This window comes from Hippopotamus amphibius, chromosome 15 (assembly GCF_030028045.1).
Source record: "Hippopotamus amphibius kiboko isolate mHipAmp2 chromosome 15, mHipAmp2.hap2, whole genome shotgun sequence".
Taxonomy (NCBI): domain Eukaryota; kingdom Metazoa; phylum Chordata; class Mammalia; order Artiodactyla; family Hippopotamidae; genus Hippopotamus; species Hippopotamus amphibius.
The window spans coordinates 33903822-33918671 of NC_080200.1; positions in this window are offsets into that span (position 1 = coordinate 33903822).

Here is a 14850-nt window from a genome sequence, read left to right on the forward strand (position 1 = left end):
GAAACGGAGAGCTCATACTTGATGGTGCGGTTGTCAGAAGCCTTTTTCTAAGCCTCCCCTGGCCCCACTGTGTCAGAAAGACGTGTCCCTCCACCTGCCGGGGACTTGATGAAGGAGAGTCACTCTGGTAGAAGTACCCGAAGCTCGATGACTTCACTGCCGTCTCCCTTTCTCTGGCACGGGCCCGCCCCTGGAGGAGCCCTGTCTTCACCTAGCCGTGACGGCACCGCTCAGGGGAGCTGGAGACAGGACCCCAATGAGGGCAGGTGGATGGGAGCCTGTTCAAAATGACCTACACACCCAATCTGCCGTAGACATGGTGCACAGATCGTGGACGTGCCTGTGCCCCCGAAGACATCCGTGTGGCCCCGGGCATCCGGCAGCCATCTTCTCCATGTTCGCCTGACCTGTGCTCTCGCTCTTTTCTCCAGAGCACTCGCCTGATGATTCATGGGGGAATGAAACCCCAGCTGGCAGGAGCCAAATGATCTTCCCAACACAAGGGAAAAGAAGAGGTGGGGTCCCGCATCCCTCCAATGTGTCTGTGCCTAAGAATGAGTTTCTAAGAAATCTCATCCTCCTTTAGCTCCCTTAACTCTCCCCCGCCCCCCCCACCCCCACCCCCGGCGCCCGCCAGCCCGGGCCATAGTATAGTTACTTTCCCAGATTTCCTCCCTCTCCTCAGCAGAGCCGAAGAGATTGTAGGTGTTGCCACTTCTCTGAGTCTTTCTTTGCTTTCTTAGGAGGGCTGCCCCATGTCACGTAAAACTTGGAAGACATACACGCGTGAGCATCTCTCCTTGTGATTCTAACCCAGGGAAGAGCATTTAAAAATCGAAAGGAGGCAAACTAGGGTTCAGGCACCCAGAGTTGAGCCGGGTGGCCACTGGGAAGAGAGTTCCAGACGCCTTCCTGTTTGGGGGAGGGGGAAATCTCCCCCTCTGCCCCCCTTGAGTCCTCGTGGCTGGACTCATCCTAACATGGACTCAAGGCAGGCGGATAGAGGAAGCGGGAGCGGGAACACGTGTTCGTTTGTTGTTGTTGTTGTTGTTGTTGTTGTTGTTGTTTTACCTTCTAGCCCTGAGAAGTGGCTGAGGCGGGCAGCTTTTCGACTGTGTAGACCAAGGGACAGTACATGTGTGAGACAGGGATCAGACCGAGAGACTTAGCTTTCGGGTGTGCCCTGAGGGAAGGAAGAATCTAAACAGAGTTTGGGCTTGGGGGGGTCCCTGAAAGAAGTCACAGTGTTTGTCTCCCTAGGCTTCTCGGCCCCAATGAATTCCCTACTTTGGGGATCGGAGCGTCCTCCTAACTCCAGGTGCGGATGCAGGGAGTGCGCCTTTCACCCGAGAGAGAGATGGATGTCTCGCTTTCAGGGAGACACAAAGGAGAGCCCGAGGGTCCCTCTTGTGTTGGCCGCCTGCTTGAGGTCACCGTCACGCCAAATGATCACTGTGCCACGGAGGTGCATTTTGGCGTGGCCTATCCTGGGCTCCACAGCCACCTCCCTGAGAACGGGTATGGTCAGAACCGTAGGAAGCTCAAGGGCGCCGCCAGCCGCTTTCAAAAACGTATCTGTCAGCACCTGCTGGCTGCAACCGCGAGGTTTCCAAGTGCCCTCCGCATATTCTCCCCCTCCCCCACAACAACCTCATCACTTCCAATCCTGGCGAACAATGTATGGAACCTTTGCTGGGGTTTTCGTTTGTTTCTCTTTTGTGGGGTTTCTCTCTCTCTCTCTCTCTCTCTCTCTCTCTCTCTCTGTCACACGCGCTCTGATGTTCGGGGCCTAATGGGAGAAATGAAATCAAGCGAGGGGTTTTGCCCTCAGGTTGCCTTGGTCTCGGGTTGACTTGTGTGCGCTGAGAAAGACGGCCTTTACTGAAGGCCCTGCACAGACTTTTTGACACCCCCGATCCATGGAATCCTGAAGCTGTGGAACCTAGAAATCTTTCAGTCTCCTTTTGATTTGGAAATCTTCTCCTTGACAGAAAGAAGCCCATTTAAAAGAGAAAAAGAAAAAGTGGAACTGCATGAGCAGATCGGTTTTTAGATCTCAGCCGGGCGGCTGTCCGGTTCTCTGGGGAGAACTGTCTTCATCTTGCAAATCTGTACACACAGCCCACAGTGGCCTGGGATGGAGGCCAGTGGACTGGATTGGGCAGAACCTGAGACCAGAGGAAAGAGAAAAAAAATAAGAAAAATGGTGGTGGTGGTTGGGGGGAGGGGGAAGAGGTCTGCTTTGAAAAATAGGAACTGCTGGCAGGGCTCCCTCACCCCCACCCCCCCCACCCCAAAGTAGGACTGTGTATCCAGGCGTAGAAATGATACTGTGCCAAGAAGGCAAGCGCTGTTGAGACTGCTGTTCCTATGATGTTACAAACCGAAAGCGATGCTTTCTGGTCGAGGCTCTCCATGACAATCTACTAAGCAAATCATACGTTGGCTGTTTTGGACGTTCTCTGCAGTTTTCATTGGGAGTGAGGAAGAGCCGTTTGTACATGTTTTGATACAATGTTTTGAATGCTGTGGGACCATGGTATGTTTCCGCCGTGGATGAACAAGGTTGCCTTTTCCAGCTTCCACTTGCATGGTCATTTCCTGGTCCTGAGGACCCCCCCCCCCCCCCGGCCCCAAGTGAGGGAGGCCTGTGTGTCTTTGTGTCCATTTAGAAGGGTTGGTGCTTGATGCCAGCATGATATCCAAATCTTGATTTTGGACTTACCAAACTACTGTTGGGAGTTTGTTTCTTGTCTTAATCTCCCTTAACTCTTGCAGTCACCTGAGTGTCCAGTCTTGATCTCGCGTCTCTCTCTGCCTCTGTCTCTGTCTCTCTCGCTCTTTCCTTTTGTTGATTTCTTCAAGGCAAGCCATCTTTTTCCTCCTCCTCCTCCTCCTCCTCCTCCCCCTCCTCCTCCTCCCCCACCACCCTCCTCTTCCTCTTCCTCCTTTCTCTGCCCCCCTCCCCCCTCCCTCCCTCCTCCCCCCGCCCTTTTAAAATTGAAGTCTAACAGACTGACAAGAGTATATTGGTTTTCAGGTGTATACCCTAGCGAGTGGCTATGTTTACACATGACCCAGGGATCTCCGTGATAAGTCTCGTTACTGTCTGTCACCATTCGATGTCATGACAGTAGGATGGACTCTATTCCGCCTGCTGTACATGACATCCTGCGAGTGCGTTGTTTATTTCATAACTAGAAGTGGGCACCGCTTCCTCTCCCTCACCTATTGCACTCGTCTCCCTCTTCGCCCCTCCCTCCCTCCTCTGGCCACCCCCCATTTGTTCCTTTTAGGTGTCGATGAACCTGTTTGCGGTTCCTTCTTTGTGTTCATGTGTGTGTATTGCTGTGCACGTTCTTCACAGACATGATAGTCTCGCGACCTGAGGTATCTTGTGTAGCGCAATGCCCTCTGGGTCTCTCCATGTTTCCGCGGATGGCAAGACCTCATTCCCTGGTAGGGTTGAGTCATAAGCGTGCGCGCGCCTGTGTGTGACTAGGTAGAGACGTATGCACACAGAGAGCGCTATCGGTATGTCCCTAACTATGGCTACATAGGGATAGGTGTGGATACACATACACGTGTATGTATGTGTCACCCTCACCCCCTCGGTGGGCACGTAGTGGAGTTGCTGGGTCACGTGGTAGTTGTTGGTGCAGTGCTTTCAGGGACTTCTGTGCTGTTTTCCGTAGTGTCATCTGTTGTCGGGGAGCCATTCTGTCAGGCACCAGGTGATATCTCTGAGTCCTCCAGCATGACATGGTGGTGGTCTCTCTCAGCGTGAAAAATAGGTGTCCCGTCAGGAGCCACTTTCCTCTGCCGTTTGGAACTTGCTGTCGCGATTCCAGATCCTGGGCCTGGCTGTGTATGCTTGTGCAGAGAAATGCCAGCGCTTTTTATCATACCCTCCATTTAAAAAAAAAAATTGTTCTGTATTTGATGGGCTGCGTTGGGTCTTTTTTTGCTGTGCGCGGGCTTTCTTTCCGTTGCGGTGAGTGGGGGCTCCCCTTCGTTGTGGTGCGCAGGTTCCTCATTGCCAGTGGCTTCTCTTGGTGCGGAGCACGGGCTCCAGGCACGGGGGCTTCAGGAGTTGCGGCACATGGGCTCAGTCGTTGTGGCTCACGGGCTTCGTTGCTCTGCGGCATGTGGGACCTTCCTGGAGCAGGGATCGAACCCGTGTCCCCTGCAGTGGCGGGCGGATTCTTAAGCAGTGCGCCAGCTAGGCAGCCCCAGTTGTTTCTTGTATTTCAGGGAAAGGTTTCCTTTGGCTTTTGGTTTTGTCCCCGCCCCCACCCCCCAAGAAAGGTACTGTTGGTTGCTTTGTTGACAGTGGAAAACTGTGTTGCGGTTGCTGTTGGAGTGGTGGGGGTCGTCGTCCTTGTTGCTTTGTTTCCTTTGTGGGCGTTGTTTTCTGTTGGTTTTTTCTGGCTTTGTTTCCTTGTGGATGAAAATGCCTGGTCTTGGTCTGCTCTGTTCAGGCCTCCTGCCCGCTTTCCCCATCGGGTTGCTTGTTCTGGGGGGCTGCGTTGCATGAGGCCTTGCTCTGTTTTGGACAGGAACCTCTTATGGGACATGCTTGAGGTTTTCAGATGCGTGTGTGTGTGTACGTGTACACGTGTGTGTGTCTGTACGTGTACACGTGTGCATACACGTACATATGTGTGTGCCTTTACGTACTCCTTGAAGGGCCACAGCAGTCCCAGAGCTTGACTTTGACTTTTTGGTAGTTTGGCTTGGTTTGATTTTGGTGGGACGACAGGTCACTGTGAACCTTTGCTGTAAATCTCTCTCTCACACGCACGCGCGTGTGCGCGCGCGCACGCACGCACGCACGCACACTCACCACGTTGCATTGTGTAGATGTCCTGGAACGCGGTTTCTTTAGTGGATGGCTGTTGACACGCTGCTCCCCGCCCCCCCGCCCCCGCCCCTGCCCCCGCCCGCCGGTGACTGTGGTCAGTCCGTTTTGAAATCCACGTTCTGACCTCAAGGGCGTGTTCCCCACCCACACACCCATGTGTTCTCTTTGGACTTTGTCGCGGTCTGTGCGGAAATAGATGTTTGTTTCCATTTGTGTGGGGCCAGAGTGTATGTTTACTTTCGTTTCTAGCTTCTGGGCTCTGCGTGTCAGCTTTCCAAAGCCCTTCTCCGTGCCAGAAGGGATGAATTCCTGCGTCGTTCTCGGAGCGCTTGCCTGGTTTCGTTTCGCTGGTCCCCGCCTTCCCTCCCTCCCTCCCTCCCTCCCTCTCACCCTCCGGGGAGCTGGGGATCTCGCTTGTGGCACTGTGGGCGTCTCCGTGGAATTCCCCGCGCCCCCCCATGGCCTGGAATCGCGTCCCCTTCCAGGCAGCCTCCCGGCGGCATCTTGCCAGCTACCCCCGCCCCCGTGTGCTGCCGGGGATCGGGACGCGCCGTGGCGTGTCGTGTCGTGTCGGGCAGGGAGCTAGCTCCGAGGCGGACCCCTTGGGTCCGCGCGGGACGCCCGCCCCGCTCCGGGAGGAGCTCGGGCGTTTGGGCAGCCTGGCGCTCCGGCGTCCTCGGTGGCCGGCCGGCGACCGGGATCCGGCCCGGGGACGTTCGAGCCGGTTGTCGGGCGCCACCTGGCGGCCGCTTTTATATTGTCCCTTCCCTCCGGAGCTCCGGCGACCTTGTCGAGGGCTGTGACTCAGCCGCCGGGCCCGAAGCAGAGTTCCGGGAGGCGAGCCACGCTGGTGCTGGCAGCCCCGGTGGCGCCGAGGCGTAGGCACCTCCTGCTGTCGCCTGAGATTGGGCCTGCAGATCTATGGGGCTGTGACTGCCGCCGCGCTCCCGAGCCGGGGCGGAGGGGCCGCCTGGCCGGGTCGATCAGCATGCGCCCGTGCCCCTCCGGCTGCGGGAACCCATGTTGGGTCGTGCCGCCGCGGTGGGAGAGGAGAGGGTCTGCCGCGCCCGGAGCGCCTGGGACTTGGTGGCCCGGCCTTCTCCTGGGCCGCCCTTGGGAGCGTTTGTTCCCCGACCCCCCCCACCTCCCTTCCCGGTGCCCCCGCGTCCCGCTCCGGAGGTGGGGACAGGCTCGGGCCGAGCGTTGAGGCCGGTGGAGGCCGCCACGGGCTCGGTGGTGGACGCGCGTGCGTCCCAGTCGTCAGATTCTTTCGGACCGATGGTTTTCCGAGCCGGACTCCAGAGGTGAGGACCGGCCTGGGCCGCCAGCAGTGACCCGGAGAGGCTGGCCCGGGCCTGGGTGCGTTGCCCCGTGGGCTCCGGGCGTCTCCCTGGAGAAATGGGTTCAAGTCCCGATGGGTCCGGAGACGTGGCCGGCGAGGGTGCACCCGGCCTGTCAGCGTGCCCGCGTGGGTCCCGGTCATCGGACGCGACTTTGTCTCCCCCCTCCGCCCTCCACCCCGAGTCCGGGCCGGGATTTGGGGACTGGCGCGAGCCCTACTGGGTGGCCTGGGGAGGGGCTCCTGGGCCCGGGCGTGGTCCCTCATGGGGCCTGCTCATCGGAGGCGGCTTGGAGGGGTGCTGAGTTTCTTTCTTGGAACCAAGTCCTGGCCCGGAGACTCGGATGGACCAGTCCCTGCCCGCGTGGGGGGACCGGGGAGGGCGTCCCCAGCCCGCTCCCTCTCCCCCGTGTCCCCGGCCCACTCTGCCACCCCTCCATCCCCGGGTCGACCAGGTGGCCTCGGGCGCTCCGGGGCAAGTGTGGATGGGGAAGTGTTGGGGGCAGGTGGCCGGACCGAGGTTCCGGGGGCCCCCGTGAACCTCGTGGGTGGGCCCCGCTGTCGGGCGCGATGATTTTTTTCGCCGGAAATGGGGCCTTTTTGCCACCAGATAGGTGCTGACACGGTGTTCTTCTGCGTCTGTCGCCGATAGACGCTGGGGCTCCGGACGCGGGCAGGACTCCGGGCTGGGGGCGGCTGTCTGATGACCGGCTCGGTCCTTGCCACTTGAGCTGCCTGCTTGGGCCTGCGTGCCGGCTCTTGCGTGCGCGTCCGGCTGCCCCGACCCGCGGTGCCGCCTCCGGCCGCTGGCTGAGCCCGAGGGCGGCGGGGCCAGGTGGCGTTGGGTGCTCGACCCTGTGCGCTGCCCCCGCTGCAGGCACCCGGTGGTGAGTGGCCGGCACGACCCCACCCCACAGGCTCTGTGCCCCGTGTCAGGCGTTCTCGTCCTGGGGTGGTTGGCTGCTCTTGCCCGAGAGGAAGGGGCGCCGGTGAGGCGGAAGCGGGCCTCAGTGTGACGGGTCCTCGCCGTGCCTCCCCTGCGGGCCTCTCCCGCCGTGGCTTTAGGCTGGGTGGGTCAACCGATTGATGTGGTGGTGCCACGCTCCGCCGGGCTGGGCCTAAGCCATGCCAGACGAGGGACGGACGTTCCTGGGGGACGGGACCGCTCTTCTCGTTCTGTCCGCGGGCTCCTCGCCTCTCTTCCGCCCCACCTGCCGGGGTGTGCGGAAGGCAGGGGTGCGGCCTCCGGCCCTGAACCCGCGGTCTCCCGCCCCCGCCTCCCAGCGTGGGCGCGGGGACCGGGGTCCTCGGACGCAGCAGACGCTCTCGCTTTGCCTCCTTGGCGTACGCCTCGCGAGCGGCCCTCCCCGCGACGGGGAGGGCCGCCCCGCCGCCACGCTGCGCGCCCCCGTCGGTGTGCGAGCGTGCCTCGCCTGGCCCTCCGTGGTGCTCCTGGAGCGCTCCAGGTCGTCCCTCAGGTGCCCGAGGCCGAGCGGTGGTGTTGTTCCCCTTTCCCAGCGTGTCCCTCGGGTCTCTGCCACCGTGGCATGTGCCGTGAGCGGCTCTCTCTTGGGGGGGGTCGAGACAGTAAGGGTGGTGCGTCCGCCTGTTCCCCCCCCGGCGGTGGGGTCAGGGGCCGCCTCGTTGTGCTGGTCCTCAGCGGCGTGCCGCGGGGTGCTGAGGTTGGCTGAGCGCACGCCCCGTGTGGCCCCCGCTACGTGGGGGGCTGCGCGCGGGCGTGGGAGCGATCGTGGGGGCCGGGGCCTGTGAGAGAGGGGGCTGTGTCACGCATCTTGGGCGTGCTCCCCCTCGAGGGCCCGAGGGGCGAGCCCGAGGGCAGCAAGCCTACCGAGGTCGTGCCCCGGCCCTGGCCGCGAACGCTCCCGTGGGCCGTGTGCTTACCCATACCGCAGACTCCCTCCCCTCCAGCCGACTGGAGGGGGGTGCAGGCAGCTCACGGAAGCGCCTCTGTGGGCCCGAAGGGGAGGTGATGAGTGGGGCATGACACGCCCATTCTGTCCATTCAACAGAGGGTCAGGGATACAGCAGACCCCAGAGAGGGACAGCAGACCCCACAGAGGGGCAGCAGCCCGGCCGGCCACTGGGTCTCCATGTCTCAGGCTTCCCGGGGAACCTCCCCCCCTTCTCCCCGCCTCCCCCCACATTCCGCCACCCACCTTGGTGCATTTAGAATGGCTCCAATTGTAAATAGATGCTGGTGGGAAGATTTCTACAGGTTACCTGCAATGGCTGACCTGTCATGCTTGTAACCCTGGGAGAGAACAATTCTCTTTGTCCCCAGAGGCGTCAGACCTCCTCTCTCAGGAACCCCTGAACCCCGGCCACTGGACTTCACTCCACTGCCACGTAGTATGGGTCCTCCAAACGTTCCTGTGACGGTGAGTATGGTTTCCATGTGGGTTGAAGCCTCCCCTTGCTGCAAGCCTTCTGTCCTCACCATGGCATAGAGACGGTTAAAAAAAAATTGTGTTTGCCACTTTGGGTATACCTTCCACAGCCTGCAGTGACCAAGGCACCCACTTCGCTGGGCAAGTCCTATGAGCCTTCACAAAAGCTCTTGCAAACTTCTTGGGACCATCACTTTTCCAGTCACACTCAATCATCAGGCAAGATTGACACGGCCGATGGGAAAACTGGACTCCGAGAAGAAAGAGTGACCTACGTGGGGCTGAATGAACTGAGGGCTAGGATGATAGTGTGTGTATGACTACTTGTCTACAATAGGACTGATTGGGGAAGCCGGGGTGGGGGGCAGGGTGCGGATACCTTAGGAGCTTGGGATGAACATATACACATTCCTATACATAAAGTGGATAATCAACAAGCTCTTACGACTTGGCACAGGAAACTATACTCAATACTTTGTAATAACCTATAAGAGAAAAAAAATCTGAAACAGAATCTATCTATATCTATCTATCTATCTATCTATCTATCTATCATCTATCTATCTACCTATCTTTCTATCTAAATCACTGTGCTGTACACCTGAAACTGCACGACATTATAAATGCTTCAATTATTTCAAACAGAAAAGAATCTCCTAACCTGAGTGAGAGAGAGAGAGAGAGAGAACAGGACGGATTGTGAAATCTTTTCTTTGCCAGCTACAAGGGAAAATGAAAACAAACAAAACCCAATTTATTTTAAAAGTTGGACATCCATTTGGTGACTTGTACCCTTGTCAGCAAAATGGAATCACTTCTCTTTTTCTCCCTACCTGCTCCGTCCAGAATTCAGAAACTCTCCGTGAGGCTCCTTATTTCTTTGGCAAGAGAGTCACTTGCATGCGTTCCTTAGAGGCCCACGTTACGTTTCCATAAAACGGGAATACACACTTGTGGATATGAGATTCTGGTGCTATTCATTTTCCTTAGGGTGCTGCTTTTCACCTGAAAACCGGACTGGATCCTGAAGTCTTTCAAGTTGCCCCCAATATCGGGCTACAACTCTCTCCATGAATGTTTCCCACTTTCGCCCAGCCCACCCTTTTGACTTGGCATCACTGACAACGAAAACGGCCCTTTGCCTGAAGCCCTACAGACCGAAGCTGGAGGACTTGGTGAAAACTTTAGAGACATGGCCACCACAGCTCCTATGGAAACCATCCTGGTGCCTGTTTCTGTGAGAGCCACTCTGAAAGTCGAACCAAACACCCATCATCACAGCCATTTCAAACTGCTAAAGTTGCTTCCACCCTAACATCTACAAATCTTCTTCACTGACACTGCCCCCCACACGCTCCCCCCCCTCCACTGGTTTATAATCGGCCCCTGGCGACTTGGGAAGGAGCGAGCGGTGGAGAAGCAGGCGGGGGCGGGGGCGGGGGCGGGGGCGGGGTGGGGCGGGACCAACAGACAGTAGCCGCTGCCTGCCTGCCTGCCTGCCTGCCGGGCTGAGACCTGAGGGCTGCGGGCCACGCTGGTTTCTGCAACTCAATCCCTTCCAGGAAGCACCTGTGATGACTACTTGGCAGGGAATGGTCAAAGCTGAACTCTCTTGGCCTATTTCTGAAAAAGGCCTGAGTCTCAGCTACGACAGATTTTCTGGATTTCTTGGCCCATGCACGGACCCGCACCCTCCCATCCTGTCAGATCCTTTGTACCCACACCTCCCCTGGGAGAGTTCTTTGGCCTCGTCTGGAACATGAACAAGCAAAACCAAACACAGTGTGACATAATGTATTGGTCTTTATTGAAAAGAAACATGCTCCTCTCGCACACCTGAGGGCAGGAAGCAAAGGCAAGTTCTCAGCAGGATGGGGGACAGGGAACCCGAACCGAGGCTGGTCAGCAGTGGCCCCCTGCCCCCCACCGCCCCGCCCCCGATCCCCGTCTCTCCCAGGCCCACGAGGGGCCTCCCTTCCCCGCCTCTCTCTGTGCCCCTCGTCTCCAGCTCCCCCAGCCCAGCTTCTGCACCCCACCCCCCCATCCCCGGCCCCGGGAAGGGGAGGCATGTCTGTCCCAGCTCCAGTTCTGATATTTCACTTGTGAAACTTCCCTAGGCCCAGGTGCCAGCTTGCCGTCCTGCTGCTTCATGTCCGTCTCTATCAGCCATGCCCAAAGGGCACGTGAAATTATGGACAGCAAATAGCACACCTAGAGGGTGTGTGTGTGGGGGTGGGGTGTGGTGTCCCTTCTCCAGGAAGCAGTGAGGGAACAAAAGGAGGCCTGGGGGAAGGAGTCCTGGGTGCCTATCATCGCGCCCCCGCCCCCCCACCGCCCCGCAGCGCACCATTCGTTTCCACCTCCGCATCTGAAGGACACGTAGTCCTCGTTGAAGCAACTTGATGAGGATTCCCCTCCTAACGACGTGACAGAACCTATGAAGAACTGCACTCCTTGAATCCATAAATGCTAACAGGATCCAAGGAGTTTTCCATCAATGGCCGAAAAAGAAATGGTCCTGAACATAATAACTGCCAAGTATTCCTCTAGACGGAGGCATCATTCACTTTTTCTTTTTTTAACTTATTTTCTTTTTATGTTTTACAATAAACTGTATATATTTAGAGTGTACAATTTGGTACCCCAATCTTCCAATTCATTCCCCCCCAACCCTCCCCACTTTCCCCACTTGGTGTCCATATGTTTGTGCTCTACATCTGTGTCTCTATTTCTGCCTTGCACACCAGTTGATGTGTACCATTTTTCTGCAGTCCACATATATGTGTGAATATACAATATTTGTTTTTCTCTTTCTGACTCACTATCTTTCACTTGTTAACAACAGTAACGACGATGACGCCGACGACAAGGACAAGGATAAGGACCGGAAAAACAACAACAGAGAGAGCACTGGGCGAGTTTTCCACTTCTTAAAGGAAGGAGGCCGTGTTCCCAGGCAGGTTGGCTCAGCTGCACAGTTTCCTCCGGTGACTATTCCTGGGGGCACCGTCGAGGTGATGCACGAAACACACAGGAGGAGGCCTTCTTGAATGTCCTGCCCAGGAAATGGGGACATGATTCCAGCAGTGGCAATGGCTGCCCTTCTCTTTAGGGTGACACACGGGCCTGATGGCACTGGGCAAACCCTCCCCTCCCTCCCTCCCTCCCTCCCTCCCACCTTCCTTCCTTCCTTCCTTCCTTCTTGAGGCTCTTGGCCTCCCCACTTTAAGGAAGAGCCCAGGGCCCAGCAGAAAAGACCTTCTGCTGATCCTTGCCAGGGGGCTCTCATTTTACACACTTGAATAGGATCAGTAGACACCGTCATCCCATGAGAAGCAGACAATATCATCTAAAAGCCTACTTTCCTGGTGTCTCAGCGTGCAGGGCTCCTCCTTCTCAGGGATCTTGCGCTCTGTAGGGATAATTCACATGCTGGGGGAGTAGGTTCCCAATAGCATCTTATGAAATGGATTACAGGATGTCTTCCTTTGAAAAAGATAAAGATTATTTGGGAAAGTTATTCATATGAAGCACATGGATGATATCCTCTCTGATCTATATATTAGAGTTGACCGTTGAACAACCAACATGGGGGATTAGGGGGGCCGACCCCACACACACCATTGAGAACCCATGCATAACTTCACAGTCCAAGCTCTGTATCGGGGCTTGCACCTCTGAGTACTCAGCAACCAGAGATCCTGCAGTGTCATAGTGCACAGCTATGGAAAACATCCCCTTATGAGTCACACACACACACACACGCGTGCGCGTGTGCGCGTGCTCGAGCGCAGACATCTCAACTTTGTTACACAAGAGTTAGTGGTGTTCGAATAATCTTAGAAGTGACGACTGCTGTCTGATGAAATCAATGGATCGATCAATCAATCTATGACACTACACTTTGTATTTCCTAGTCTCAAAATGATTTGGAATTTGGCTCCTTAGAAGTTTAGCTTGGTCCTTCAAGGACAGTGTCAGTCAGAGAGAAAATAACATTTCTTCAAATCATGGAAGTGAAATAGTCCTGGACGCTTATGTGAAACATTAACAGAATTTTTCTTCTTTATTTTATAAGATAACTGGAATTAGGAAGAAAATCTCCTCGTGAAAAACCAGGTGCTACCTTTCCTTGACTGACGATCGAAGAGGAGAAAGCATTTTCTGGGCCCATGCAACTTGAGAGAAGTTCTAACTTTTCTGGAAAAGAAAGATTCCCACCCTCCCCTTGCTCGGCCATGCTAGAAACCTTCCCCTGCCCCAAACTCTGACGTGTCCCCTTGTTTGGCCTCACTGTGTGTCGTCCGTGGGCACGGGAACACACTTGCATTCCGTAACAGGAGAGCCTATGGAGAAAAGATCTCTGGCCACTTTCATGGGATCTGCATTGCTGGCTAGGTAAACCTAAGACATCAAAAGAAGTGCCTTGGAACACATGCTCCTTCCACACTGGTCACCTCATAGGATTCCTAAATGACTCTGGTTCAGCACTCACTCGACTTGGCTGTGTTTCTGTGCTTCCTGACCTAAAGGATCTATCTGGATATGCCACCCGATAGAAGCTGAAATAAATTCACTTTGGATGTGTGTGAATGCCGTTCATACAGAGAGTGGGGACTGCAGGGAGCTCTTGTGGATAAAGAAAAATGGGGGAACACATGTAGGCGACAGCACATAAAGTATAGAAAGATACACGAAGGTTTCCTTCGTTCGCGGGTTGGGAAGGGGGAACGACAGAACATTCCCTGCTTCTACTCCACGCACGCAGGCAGGCAGGCAGGCAGGCAGGCACCGGAGTGGGGTGGGGTGGGGGGAGCTGGCTCCTTACCCCACCCACCAGGGACGCGTGCGCGTTTAAAGAGACCAGGAGCAACGTGGTGGCGGTGGCGATGAGGAAGGAGGACCATGTTCAAGGTGTGGATTTGCGGTGAGGGCTACGTGAGGTGACTAAGAACTCGGTGCAGTGAGCGGCCCATACAAGGACAGAAGCGATGGTCCCCTAATGCTTGCAGGGCCTGGACAGGAGCATGAACGGGAGCCCATGTCCCCAGGTTGGCATCATGACACTAGTTCATCCCTGTGAAACAGGATGTGTTTTCTGTGTTCTCCTGTCTTGACAAACACACGTCTTTACCTGTGTCTCCGTACAACGACGGTCTCTGCGTGACAGTCGGCAGAACATCCCCAGAGACAATTATCACAGAGACCTGAGGTTCTGCTTGGCTGGCAATGCTTGTGTGAATGCTGCAGTGAGATACAGACAGACAGACAAACAGACAGACACACACACACACACACACACACACACACACACAAACACACACCCCTACCTATAATTATGTGTATTTAATACGATATCTTTATTGATTTTCTGTCTCAGATGACTAATGATGCTGTCAGCCTCATGATTTTCACACAGGGTTTCTGTGTGTGTCCTACTGTCGGGACAACATAGCCGGTCTGTGTCATGGAAACAGAGACACCGTGGGAGTCACAGGAATGAAGACCTCGTTCTAGGAACTGGACCTTCCAGAGGCCTGGGAGCAGCTGGGCAGGGCAGGGCAGGGCTGGGCTGGGCTGCGGAGGAGGGGAGGGGAGGGGAGGGGAGGGAAGGCTGTGGCTCTCAGTCCTCTGAGTGCCCGGTGGCAGTGGCGGAGGTGGCAGTGCCGATGGAGCTGTCAGCGCCCGCAGGGAAAGGTAGCCACCGATGTGCGGGGCCACAGGGGAGACATGGAGAGACTCGGGGGAAGGCACAGCTGTCCCTCGGTGGATCTGCAGCCAGGCAGCCAAGAGTGGCCTGGGTCACTGTCGTCCAGGGGGCACCAGCTGGGAACACTAGCCAGACGCAGGGCGGCGGGGGTGTGTGTGTGTGTGTGTGTGTGTGTGTGGATGGACAGCCTTCCACCCTGCACCTCTGTGCCCACCTGTCACCGTGTGGGATGGTGACAGCCTGCAGAGAGCCTTGGCTGTGGCTTCATTTCCAATGCCTACATCCCATCCAGCGTTCTCTTCTCACCAACCCTACTCTGGGGTCGCACGGGGAGGGGGAGACTCAGAAAGGCGGTTCCCAGGCTGCCCCCACATGGAAGTCACATGAGCCTCCGGACATGGCCGTGCCACGTCAAACACGCGTCTGGAGGTAGGTCAGACTTTCCATTGTGTTACGGTTTGTTTCCTTGGGAGAAGTTGTGTCTCTTAGGCCAGGAGCAACTGGAATTGTCGGTCAAAGTCCTCAGGCA